Source organism: Oncorhynchus nerka, linkage group LG26, assembly GCF_034236695.1.
Source record: "Oncorhynchus nerka isolate Pitt River linkage group LG26, Oner_Uvic_2.0, whole genome shotgun sequence".
NCBI lineage: Eukaryota > Metazoa > Chordata > Actinopteri > Salmoniformes > Salmonidae > Oncorhynchus > Oncorhynchus nerka.
In genome coordinates, this window is record NC_088421.1 from 49,186,017 (window position 1) to 49,200,350 (window position 14,334).

The following is a 14,334-nucleotide window of genomic DNA, read 5'->3' on the forward strand; positions in this document are numbered from 1 at the left end:
GGGGTTTAACACAACAACATGCAGAATAAGTCTAGGGGTTTAACACCACAACATGTAGAATAAGTCTAGGGTTTAACACAACAACAACATGTAGAATAAGTCTAGGGGTTTTAACACAACAACAACATGTAGAATAAGTCCAGGGTTTAACACAACAGGGCACATGTAGAATAAGTCTAGGGGTTTAACACAACATGCAGAATAAGTCTAGTTACACAACAACAACATGTAGAATAAGTCTAGGGTTTAACACAACAACATGTAGAATAAGTCTAGGGGTTTAACACAACAACATGCAGAATAAGTCTAGTGGTTGCAGAATAAGTCCAGGGCCTAACACAACAAATATTGTAGAATAAGTCTAGGGGCTTAACAACAACATGTAGAATAAGTCTAGGGTTTAACAATCACAACATACGCAGAATAAGTCCAGGGTTTTTAATCAATAAACACATCAGTTTTTGTGGCCTAACACAACACGCAGAATAAGTCCAGGGGTTTAACACAACACGTAGAATAAGTCCAGGGTTTAACAATCAACAACACGCAGAATAAGTCCAGGGCCTAACAATCACGTAGAATAAGTCCAGGGTTTAACACCACAACACACATCAGGGGCATGCAGAATAAGTCTAGGGGTTTAACACAACATGCAGAAACAACATGTAGAATAAGTCTAGGGTTTAACACAACAATATGTAGAATAAGTCTAGGGGTTTAACAATAACGTAGAATAACCAGGGCTTAACACCACAACATGCAGAATAAGTCTAGTGGTTTATACAACAACAAACATGCAGAATAAGTCCAGGGGTCAACACAACAACATGTAGAATAAGTCTAGGGCTTTAACACACAACAACATGTAGAATAAGTCTAGGGTTTAATGCAAACCACAACAACATGTAGAATAAGTCTAGGGGTTTAACACAACATGTAGAATAAGTCTAGGGGTTTAACACCACAACATGTAGAATAAGTCTAGGGGTTTAACACCACAACATAGAATAAGTCTGATGGTTTAACACCACAACATGTAGAATAAGTCTAGGGTTTAACACAGCAACAACATGTAGAATAAGTCTAGGGTTTAACACAGGGGTTTAACACAACAACATGTAGAATAAGTCTGGGGTTTAACACACAGCACATGCAACAGTGGTTAACACACAACATGTAGAATAAGTCTAGTGGTTTAACACCACAACATGTAGAATAAGTCTAGGGGTTTAACACAACAACAACATGCAGAATAAGTCTAGGGGTTTAACACCACAACATGTAGAATAAGTCTAGGGGTTTAACACCACAACATGTAGAATAAGTCTAGGGGTTTAACACAACATGTAGAATAAGTCTAGGGTTTAATAACTTTAACCAACATGTAGAATAAGTCTAGGGGTTTAACAACACAACATGTAGAATAAGTCTAGGGGTTTAACACCACATGTAGAATAAGTCTAGGGGTTTAACACCACAACATGTAGAATAAGTCTAGGTGTCGCTGACATCCTGTTGTATTAACATTACATTTGAAACGTCATGAACAAATCTATGGACTTCCTTGTCCCCACGTTGTCTCAGGACCTGGTCACGTGGGTTTCTGGCGAGCGGTGAGCGAGAGACATCCCCACTCCACGGTGTCTCTGCCCAAACTGGCCGCCCTGCTGAGGGTGTTCCAGCACCGTGGTGCTGCATGGACAACGCTTCAACCCCATTAGGACCGCCCATCACACAGGCATACGTCTCTGATGTAAGGAGAGACACACACACACATCACACACACACACACACACACACACACACATCACACACACACACACACACACCCATCACACACACCCCCATCACACAGGAGAGAGACACACACACACACACACACACACACACACACAGGCATACGTCTCTGATGTAAGGAGAGAGACACACACACACACACACACACACACACACACACACACACACAGGCATACGTCTCTGATGTAAGGAGAGAGACACACACACACACAGGCATACGTCTCTGATGTAAGGGAGACACACACACACACACACACACACACACACACACACACAGGCATACGTCTCTGATGTAAGGAGAGACACACACACACACACACAGGCATACGTCTCTGATGTAAGGGAGAGACACACACACACACAGGCATACGTCTCTGATGTTAAGGAGAGACACACACACAGGCCTCGTCTCTGATGTAAGGAGAGAGACACACACACACAGGCATACGTCTCTGATGTAAGGAGAGAGACACACACACACACACACACCCATCACACACACACATCACACAGGCATACGTCTCTGTAAGGCGAGATGGGGAGAAAGACACACAGACTCTCGTAATTAACCAGGCATATGTCACATAATTTGATCCCAACACAATCTTACCTCCTCCTCTCTCATTCCTCCCTCTCTTCCCTCCTCCCTCTCTCCTTCCTCCCTCTACTCCCTCTCTCCTTCCTCCCTCTACTCCCTCTCTCTTTCCTTTCTCCCTCTGTCCTTCCTCCCTCTACTCCCTCTCCCCTCTACTCTCTCTCTCCTTCCTCCCTCTACTCTCTCTCTCCTTCCTCCCTCTACTCTCTCTCCTTCCTCTCTCTCCTTCCTCTCTCTCCCCTTCCTCTCTCTCTCCTTCCTCTCTCCTTCCTCCCTCTACTCCCTCTCTCCTTGCTCCCTCTCTCCTTCCTCCCTCCTTGCTCCCTCTCTCCTTCCTCCCTCCTTGCTCCCTCTCTCCTTCCTCCCTCCTTGCTCCCTCTCTCCTTCCTCCCTCTACTCTCTCTCTCCTTCCTCTCTCTCCTTCCTCTCTCTCTCCTTCCTCTCTCTCTCCTTCCTCTCTCTCTCCTTCCTCTCTCTCTCTCCTTCCTCTCTCTCCTTCCTCCCTCTACTCCCTCTCTCCTTCCTCCCTCTACTCCCTCTCTCCTTCCTCCCTCTACTCCATCTCTCCTTCCTCCCTCTCTACTTCCTCCCTCTACTCCCTCTCTCCTTGCTCCCTCTCTCCTTCCTCCCTCTACTCCCTCTCTCCTTCCTCCCTCTACTCCCTCTCTCCTTTCTCCCTCTACTCCCTCTCTCCTTCCTCCCTCTACTCCCTCTCTCCTTCCTCCCTCTACTCCCTCTCTTCTTTCTCCCTCTACTCCCTCTCTCCCTCTCTCCTTGCTCCCTCTCTCCTTACTCCCTCTACTCCCTCTTTCCTTCCTCCCTCTACTCCCTCTCTCCTTCCTCCCTCTACTCCCTCTCTCCTTCCTCCCTCTACTCCCTCTCTTCTTCCTCCCTCTACTCCCTCTCTCCTTCCCTCCCTCTACTCCCTCTCTCCTTCCTCCCTCTACTCCTCTCTCCTTCCTCCCTCTACTCCCTCTCTCCTTCCTCCCTCTACTCCCTCTCTCCTTCCTCCCTCTACTCCCTCTCTCCTTCCTCCCTCTACTCCCTCTCTCCTTCCTCCCTCTACTCCCTCTCTCCTTCCTCCCTCTACTCCCTCTCTCCTTCCTCCCTCTACTCCCTCTCGCCTTCCTCCCTCTCTACTTCTTCCCTCTACTCCCTCTCTCCTTCCTCCCTCTCTACTTCTTCCCTCTACTCCTCTCGCCTTCCTCCTCTCTACTTCTTCCCTCTACTCCCTCTCGCCTTCCTCCCTCTCTACTTCTTCCCTCTACTCCCTCTACTTACTCCCTTTCTCCTTTCTCCTTCCTCTCTCTCTCCTTCCTCCCTCTACTCCCTCTCTCCTTCCTCTCTCCTTCCTCCCTCTCTCCTTCCTCCCTTTCTCCAGGTTTTGAACCGGGTTTTGGCGTGCGTGTCGACGGCCAAGCAGGTGTTGTTCTCTGAGCCGGTGTTGACGGCGGGGAACGAGTGTGTGTGTGTCCTGCTGGTGAGCTTGGAGCCGTCCGCACAGCTGACCGACGCCGTCATCACCTACGGTCTGGACCAGCTGGATGCCTGCCGGGCCTGTGGCCCAGAGTACAGCCTGGCCGTCCTCAGCCTCATCACGTTGGTAAGAACTGGTTCTAATACTGGTTTGCATGCGGCCGGGGACTGGTTTTATACGGCCGGGGACTGGTTTTATACGGCCGAGGACTGTTTTTATACGGCCGGGGACTGTTTTTATACGGCCGGGGACTGTTTTTATACGGCCGGGGACTGGTTTTGTGAGCGGAAACTTGAATGTTGCGTCCAATATAGGCCTACATTCTGAAACATGTTGACAATTTTATGCATGTCTGCCCGAATGCAGAGAACTGGTTGGTCGTTCAACGCGTTGCCTCTCCTCTTAATAATAACCCCATATTGATTATCTCCTCTCTCTCTGTGTTGTAGATTGTGGACCAGATCAACACTAAGCTCCCAGCGTGGTTTGTGGAGAAGCTGCTGGCTCCAACATCACAGCTCCTGGAGCTACGCTTCAACAGGGACAGAGAGGTGGGTGTGTTTGTCAGGGATGTGACAAATGGAAACAGTTCTTGACTTTTAAACTGCAGTTAAAACGATAAGAAAAATGTGTAGAATTGTGACCTATGGGGCCAAATGAAGTTCCATCGACCACCACCATAGGCTGAATCTCAAACCCAACACTTGGGCCCCTAAGCCCTTGGTCTCTGATAAACACAGAGATGTAATGTTAGCTAGCTAGCTAAGGATGTTGGGCTCTGATAAACAGAGAGATGTAATGTTAGCTAGCTAGCTAAGGATTTTGGGCTCTGATAAACACAGAGATGTAATGTTAGCTAGCTGAGGATGTTGGGCTCTGATAAACAGAGAGATGTAATGTTAGCTAGCTAGCTAAGGATTTTGGGCTCTGATAAACACAGAGATGTAATGTTAGCTAGCTGAGGATGTTGGGCTCTGATAACAGATGTAATGTTAGCTAGTTAAGGATGTTGTGCTCTGATAAACACAGATGTAATGTTAGCTAGCTAAGGATGTTGGGCTCTGATAACAGATGTAATGTTAGCTAGCTAAGGATGTTGGGCTCTGATAACAGATGTAATGTTAGCTAGCTAGCTAAGGATGTTGGGCTCTGATAACAGATGTAATGTTAGCTAGCTAGCTAAGGATGTTGGGCTCTGATAACAGATGTAATGTTAGCTAGCTAGCTAAGGATGTTGGGCTCTGATAACAGATGTAATGTTAGCTAGCTAGCTAAGGATGTTGGGCTCTGATAACAGATGTAATGTTAGCTAGCTAGCTAAGGATGTTGGGCTCTGATAACAGATGTAATGTTAGCTAGCTAGCTAAGGATGTTGGGCTCTGATAACAGATGTAATGTTAGCTAGCTAGCTAAGGATGTTGGGCTCTGATAACATATGTAATGTTAACTAGCTAAGGATGTTGGGCTCTGATAACAGATGTAATGTTAGCTAGCTGAGGATGTTGTGCTCTGATAAACACAGAGATGTAATGTTAGCTAGCTGAGGATGTTGTGCTCTGATAAACACAGAGATGTAATGTTAGCTAGCTAAGGATGTTGGGCTCTTGCTCTCTCTCTCTCCAGGTGATGTCAGCAGCCCTGGGTGTGTACCAGTCTGTGTCTTCACTGACCCCTCTGCTCTCTCCCCCACCCCCAGGTGATGTCAGCAGCCCTGGGTGTGTACCAGTCTGTTTTGAGCCTGAAGAACATCCCCATTCTGGAAGCAGCGTATAAACTGGTTCTGGGAGAGATGGCCTGTGCCCTGTCCAGCCTTCTGGCCCCCCTGGGCCTCTCTCCGACCCCTGGTACCCCTCCCCAACCCCTCCACCCTTTCCCGGCATTCAGCATCCTGTCTTCGCCCCCCTCACCCTCACCCCAGAGAGGGCAGAGTTCACCCTCATCTTCAACCTGTCAGCCCTCACCACCATCGGCAACACCAAGAACTCACTCATAGGGGTATGTTGGATTACCACACACACACACACACACACACACACACACACACACATAATTTCTGGCCCAAATACCAAGAACTCACTGATAGGGGTATGTTGGATTTACCACACACACATACACACACACACACACACGCACATTTCTGGCCCAAATACCGAGCACTCACTCATAGGGGTATGTTACATAACACACACTGCACTACCATCAGCAACACCAAGTAACATGACTGAACTGTAACTTAAAATGTACCTCTGGCTTGTCTCTCCTCCCTCTCCCTCTGCCCCCCCCCTCTCCTCTCTCCCTCCCTTTGCCCCCCTCTCTGCCTCTCCCTCTGCCCCCCTCCCACTCTGTAGATGTGGGCTCTGTCTCCGACGGTGTTTGCGTTGTTGAGTCAGAACCTGATGTTGGTCCACTCTGACCTGGCCGTCTACCACCCTGCTGTACAATATGCTGTGTTATATACCCTGTACTCACACTGTACCAGGTAACACACACTACCACCCTGTACTCACACTGTACCAGGTAACACACACTACCACCCTGTACTCACACTGTACCAGGTAACACACACTACCACCCTGTACTCACACTGTACCAGGTAACACACACTACCACCCTGTACTCACACTGTACCAGGTAACACACACTACCACCCTGCTGTTATATACCCTGTACTCACACTGTACCAGGTAACACACACTACCACCCTGTACTCACACTGTACCAGGTAACACACACTACCACCCTGCTGTTATATACCCTGTACTCACACTGTACCAGGTAACACACACTACCACCCTGTACTCACACTGTACCAGGTAACACACACTACCACCCTGCTGTTATATACCCTGTACTCACACTGTACCAGGTAACACACACTACCACCCTGTACTCACACTGTACCAGGTAACACACACTACCACCCTGCTGTTATATACCCTGTACTCACACTGTACCAGGTAACACACTACCACCCTGTACTCACACTGTACCACAAAACTTCAATCTTTTTTTAAACAGTTCACTACATTCTGTTGTCTTCTCTTTCAATCCTCTCTCTCCCCTCTGTTTTTCTTTAGACATGATCACTTCATCTCGTCCAGCCTGTCCTCCTCCTCCCTTCTCTCTTTGACGGGCGTCATCAGCACGGTAACCACGGCAACCAGGAAACACTTCAGCACTCCTGCCAGCCCCTGGGAGCCCTGCTGAGGAAGGAGCAGCTCTACACTGAGGCCAGGTACACGCGCTATACATGTCTTCACACACACACACACACAGGTGTAGTTGAACGATAACTGTGGGTGGAATTATTGTCAAAAGGAGACTTTACATTTCTTCAAAACAATCCAACTTGTATTATTTAATTAGTGCAGTAATGGAGCTTATTATTTAATTAGTGCAGTAATGGAGCTTATTATTTAATTAGTGCAGTAATGGAGCTTATTATTTAATTAGTGCAGTAATGGAGCTTATTATTTAATTAGTGCAGTAATGGAGCTTATTATTTAATTAGTGCAGTAATGGAGCTTATTATTTAATTAGTGCAGTAATGGAGCTTATTATTTAATTAGTGCAGTAATGGAGCTTATTATTTAATTAGTGCAGTAATGGAGCTTATTATTTAATTAGTGCAGTAATGGAGCTTATTATTTAATTAGTGCAGTAATGGAGCTTGTCAGCGACCCTGGATGTTACGAGACGCAGCATTTAGTAAGTAGCAAAGTTCATCCATGACAAACAACAGATATGAAATGGGTCATGAGGTTAGGATTCATATATAAGAGATAATAATAATTCACAGCAGACAGTATCTGCGGTAAAGACTGTTCCATTGTAGAATCAGGTTCTGGCCCCAACTCCATACTGGAGCTATGTCCCCCTTGGGGACCCTTAACTCCATACTGGAGCCATAGTCCCCCAGACCCTAATCATACTGAGCCACAGTCCCCCTGGTACAGAAACATTACCTCAGCTCTGGAATGGTATCACCCAAAGACATGGTCAATCTCCTGTCAGTGTTAAATCTCCCAGAGGCTCATCCTCCGTAAACACACACAGTGTTTCTCAGAACCTTCTGTTCTGTTGCATAAAGCATAACCATTTGATACTTCATGACAGTATTATAACACAATCTCCCAGAGGCCCATCCTCCGTAGAACACACAGTGTTTCTCAGAACCTTCTGTTCTGTTGCATAAAACAACCATTTGATGCTATGACAGTATTATAACACAATCCTCCCAGTAGGCCCATCCTCCATAGAACACAGTGTTCTTAGAACCCTCTGTTCTGTTGCATAAAACAACCATTTGATGCTATGACAGTATTGCAACACAATCTCCAGAGCCCCATCCTCCATAGAACACAGTGTTCTTAGAACCTCTGTTCTGTTGCATAAAACAACCATTTGATGCTATGACAGTATTATAACACAATCTCCCAGAGGCCATCTCCATAGAACACACACAGTGTTCTTAGACCCCTCTGTTCTGTTGCATAAAACAACCATTTGATGCTATGACAGTATTATAAACACAATCTCCCCAGAGGCCCATCCTCCATAGAACACACACAGTGTTCTCAGAACCCTCTGTTCTGTTGCTTAAAACAACCATTTGATGCCATGACCGTATTATAACACAATCTTGTAATTTCTCCACCATATAACCTAACCTAGTGTGTGTGTGTGTGTGTGTGTGTGTCTGCTCCAAACAGGAAGCTGTTGTTGACGTGGTCTCTGGAGATGTGCCTGATGATGAAGGGGTCTGATACCTACACCCCTCTCTTCTCCCTCCCTCCTTCCACAAGTTCTGCAAGGGTCTGCTCCACAACGGTAAATACTGTATCTATAGAGAGGGTCTGTTCCACAACGGTAAATACTGTATCTATAGAGAGGGTCTGTTCCACAACGGTAAATACTGTCTATAGAGAGGGTCTGTTCCACAATGGTAAATACTGTCTATAGAGAGGGTCTGTTCCACAATGGTAAATACTGTCTATAGAGAGGGTCTGTTCCACAATGGTAAATACTGTCTATAGAGAGGGTCTGTTTCCACAATGGTAAATACTGTCTATAGAGAGGGTCTGTTCCATGGCAATGGTAAACACTGTTTAACTATAGAGAGGGTCTGTTCCACAACGGTAAAATACTGTTTATCTATAGAGAGGGTCTGCTCCACAATGGTAAATATGTCTATAGAGAGGGTCTGTTCCACAATGGTAAATACTGTCTAGAGAGGGTCTGTTCCACAATGGTAAATACTGTTTAACTATAGAGAGGGTCTGTTCCACAACAATTAAATACTGTTTATCTATAGAGAGGTCTGTTCCACAACGGTAAATACTGTGGAACTATAGAGAGGGTCTGTTCCACAACGGTAAAATACTGTGGATCTATAGAGAGGGTCTGTTCCACAACGGTAAATACTGTTTAACTATAGAGAGGGTCTGTTCCACAACGGTAAATACTGTTTTATCTATAGAGAGGGTCTGTTCCATTAACGGTAAATACTGTGGAACTATAGAGAAATCTGTTCCCAACGGTAAATACTGTGGATCTATAGAGAGAGTCTGTTCCACAATGGTAAATACTGTCTATAGAGAGGGTCTGTTCCACAATGGTAAATACTGTATCTATAGAGAGGGTCTGTTCCACAACGGTAAATACTGTCTATAGAGAGGGTCTGTTCCACAACGGTAAATACTGTTTAATAGAGAGGGTCTGTTCACAACGGTAAATACTGTTTAACTATAGAGAGGGTCTGTTCCACAACGGTAAATACTGTTTAACTATAGAGGGTCTGTTCCACAACGGTAAATACTGCTTTAACTATAGGGTCTGTTCCACAATGGTAAATACTGTCTATAGAGAGGGTCTGTTCCACAATGGTAAATACTGTATCTATAGAGAGGGTCTGTTCCACAACGGTAAATACTGTCTATAGAGAGGGTCTGTTCCACAACGGTAAATACTGCTTAACTATAGAGAGGGTCTGTTCCACAACGGTAAATACTGTTTAACTATAGGAGAGGGTCTGTTCCACAACGGTAAATACTGTTTATCTATAGAGAGGGTCTGCTCCACAATGGTAAATACTGTTTATCTATAGAGAGGGTCTGTTCCATAAACGGTAAATACTGTGGAACTATAGAGAGGGTCTGTTCCACAACGGTAAACACTGTTTAACTATAGAGAGGGTCTGTTCCACAACGGTAAATACTGTTTATCTATAGAGAGGTCTGTTCCACAACGCAAATACTGTTTATCTATAGAGAGGGTCTGTTCCTACAAGTAAATACTGTTTATCTATAGAGAGGGTCTGTTCACAGCAACGGTAAATACTGTTTAACTATAGAGAGGGTCTGTTCCACAACGGTAAATACTGTTTATCTATAGAGAGGGTCTGCTCTCAACGGTAAATACTCGTTTATCTATAGAGAGGGTCTGTTCCTAACGGTAAATACTGTGGAACTATAGAGAGTGGTCCGTTCCACAACGGTAAATACTGCTTTAACTATAGAGAGGGTCATTCTACAACGGTAAATACTGTTATCTATAGAGAGTATCTGTTCCACAACGGTAAATACTGTTTATCTATAGAGAGGGTCTGTTCCACAACGGTAAATACTGTGGAACTATAGAGAGGGTCTGTTTACAACGGTAAATCACTGTGGATCTATAGAGAGGGTCTGGTTCCACAACGGTAAATACTGTTTAACTATAGAGAGGGTCTGTTCCACAACGGTAAATACTGTTTATCTATAGAGAGGGTCTGTTCCATTAACGGTAAATACTGTGGAACTATAGAGAGGGTCTGTTCCACAACGGTAAATACTGTGGATCTATAGAGAGGGTCTGTTCCACAATGGTAAATACTGTCTATAGAGGGTCTGTTCCACAATGGTAAATACTGTATCTATAGAGAGGTCTGTTCCACAACGGTAACACTGTCTATAGAGAGGGCCTGTTCCAACGGCAAATACTGTTTAACTATAGAGAGAGGGTCTGTTCCACAACGGTAAATACTGTTTAACTATAGAGAGGGGTCTGTTCCACAACGGTAAATACTGTTTAACTATAGAGAGGGTCTGTTCCACAACGGTAAATACTGTTTTCAACTTTATAGAGAGGGTCTGTTCCACAACGGTAAATACTGTTTATCTATAGAGAGGGTCTGCTCCACAACGGTAAATACTGTTTATCTATAGAGAGGGTCTGTTCCACAACGGTAAATACTGTTTAACTATAGAGAGGGTCTGTTCCACAACGGTAAATACTGTTTAACTATAGAGAGGGTCTGTTCCACAACGGTAAATACTGTTTAACTATAGAGAGGGTCTGTTCCACAACGGTAAATACTGTTTAACTATAGAGAGGGTCTGTTCCACAACGGTAAATACTGTTTAACTATAGAGAGGGTCTGTTCCACAACGGTAAATACTGTTTATCTATAGAGGAGGTCTGTTCCACAACGGTAAATACTGTTTATCTATAGAGAGGGTCTGCTCCACAATGGTAAATACTGTTTATCTATAGAGAGGGTCTGTTTCACAACGGTAAATACTGTGGAACTATAGAGAGGGTCTGTTCCACAAGTAAATACTGTTTATCTATAGAGAGGGTCTGTTCTACAACGGTAAATACTGTTTATCTATAGAGAGGGTCTGTTCCACAACGGTAAATACTGTTTATCTATAGAGAGGGTCTGTTCCACAACGGTAAATACTGTTTAACTATAGAGAGGGTCTGTTCCACAACGGTAAATACTGTTTATCTATAGAGAGGGTCTGCTCCTCAACAGTAAATACTGTTTATCTATAGAGGGTCATTTCCACAACGGTAAATACTGTGGAACTATAGAGAGGGTCTGTTCCACAACGGTAAATACTGTTTATCTATAGAGAGGGTCTGCTCCACAACGTTAAATACTGTTTATCTATAGAGAGGGTCTGTTCCACAATGGTAAATACTGTCTATAGAGAGGGTCTGTTCCACAACGGTAAATACTGTGGAACTATAGAGAGGGTCTGTTCCACAACGGTAAATACTGTTTATCTATAGAGAGGGTCTGTTCCACAACGGTAAATACTGTTTATCTATAGAGAGGGTCTGTTCCACAACGGTAAATACTGTTTATCTATAGAGAGAGGTTGTTCCATAAACGGCAAATACTGTGGAACTATAGAGAGGGTCTGTTCCACAACGGTAAATACTGTTTAACTATAGAGAGGGTCTGTTCCACAACGGGTAAATACTGTGGAACAAAAGAGAGGGTCTGTTCATTACCGGTAAATACTGTGGAACTATAGAGAGAGGTCTGTTCCACAAACGGTAAATACTTTGTTTATCTATAGAGAGGGTCTGTTCCACAATGGTAAATACTGTTTTAACTATAGAGAGGGTCTGTTCCACAATGGTAAATACTGTGGAACTATAGAGAGGGTCTGTTCCACAACGGTAAATACTGTTTAACTATAGAGAGGGTCTGTTCCACAACGGTAAATACTGTTTTATCTATAGAGAGGGTCTGCTCCACAACGGTAAATACTGTTTATCTATAGAGAGGGTCTGTTCCACAACGGTAAATACTGTTTAACTATAGAGAGGGTCTGTTCCACAACGGTAAATACTGTTTAACTATAGAGAGGGTCTGTTCCTAACGGTAAATACTGTTTAACTATAGAGAGGGTCTGTTTCAACGGTAAATACTGTTTAACTATAGAGAGGGTCTGTTCCACAACGGTAAATACTGTTTATCTATAGAGAGGGTCTGTTCCACAACGGTAAATACTGTTTATCTATAGAGAGGGTCTGTTCCACAACGGTAAATACTGTGGAACTATAGAGAGGGTCTGTTCCTAAACGGTAAATACTGTTTAACTATAGAGAGGGTCTGTTCCACAACGGGTAAATACTGTTTATCTATAGAGAGGGTCTGTTCCACAACGGTAAATACTGTTTATCTATAGAGAGGGTCTGTTCCACAACGGTAAATACTGTTTATCTATAGAGAGGGTCTGTTCCACAACGGTAAATACTGTTTAACTATAGAGAGGGTCTGTTCCACAACGGTAAATACTGTTTATCTATAGAGAGGGTCTGCTCCTCAACGGTGTAAATACTGTTTATCTATAGAGAGGGTCTGTTCCACAAACGGTAAATACTGTGGAACTATAGAGAGTGGGTCTGTTCCACAACGGTAAATACTGTTTAACTATAGAGAGGGTCTGTTCCATAACGGTAAATACTGTTTATCTATAGAGAGGGTCTGTTCCACAACGGTAAATACTGTTTATCTATAGAGAGGTCTGTTCCACAACGGTAAATACTGTGGAACCAGAGAGGGTCTGTTCCACAAACGGTAAATACTGTGGATCTATAGAGAGGGTCTGTTCCACAACGGTAAATACTGTTTAACTATAGAGAGGGTCTGTTCCTGGCAACGTGTAAATACTGTTTATCTATAGAGAGGGTCTGTTCCTGGTAAATACTGTGGAACTATAGAGAGGGTCTGTTCCACAACGGTAAATACTGTGGATCTATAGAGAGGGTCTGTTCCACAATGGTAAATACTGTCTATAGAGAGGGTCTGTTCCACAATAGTAAATACTGTATCTATAGAGAGGGTCTGTTCCCAACAGTAAATACTGTCTATAGAGAGGGTCTGTTCCACAACGGTAAATACTGTTTTAACTATAGAGAGGGTCTGTTCCACAACGGTAAATACTGTTTAACTATAGAGAGGGTCTGTTCCACAACGGTAAATACTGTTTAACTATAGAGAGGGTCTGTTCCACAACGGTAAATACTGTTTTAACTATAGAGAGGGTCTGTTCCACAACGGTAAATACTGTTTATCTATGGAGAGGGTCTGCTCCTTAACGGTAAATACTGTTTATCTATAGAGAGGGTCTGTTCCACAACGGCAAATACTGTTTAACTATAGAGAGGGTCTGTTCCACAACGGTAAATACTGTTTAACTATAGAGAGGGTCTGTTCCAAACAGTAAATACTGTTTAACTATAGAGAGGGTCTGTTCCACAACGGTAAATACTGTTTAACTATAGAGAGGGTCTGTTCCACAACGGTAAATACTGTTTAACTATAGAGAGGGTCTGTTCCACAAACGGTAAATACTGTTTATCTATAGAGAGGGTCTGTTCCACAACGGTAAATACTGTTTATCTATAGAGAGGGTCTGCTCCACAATGGTAAATACTGTTTATCTATAGAGAGGGTCTGTTCCACAGCAGTAAAATGCTGTGGAACTATAGAGAGGGTCTGTTCCACAAACGGGTAAATACTGTTTATCTATAGAGAGGGTCTGTTCCACAACGGTAAATACTGTTTATCTATAGAGAGGGTCTGTCTCCACAACGGTAAAATACTGTTTATCTATAGAGAGGGTCTGTTCCACAACGGTAAATACTGTTTAACTATAGAGAGGGTCTGTTCCACAACGGTAAA

General features: G+C 44.0%; 1 protein-coding gene and 1 pseudogene across 1 annotated transcript in view; both read left to right on the top strand.

The window, feature by feature from the left end:
* Window positions 1-7,046, top strand: part of LOC135564971 (serine/threonine-protein kinase SMG1-like) — an 8,912-nt pseudogene extending 1,866 nt beyond the window's left edge.
* LOC135564907 (serine/threonine-protein kinase SMG1-like) overlaps window positions 1-14,334 on the top strand; it is a 58,837-nt gene that overhangs the window by 30,354 nt on the left and 14,149 nt on the right.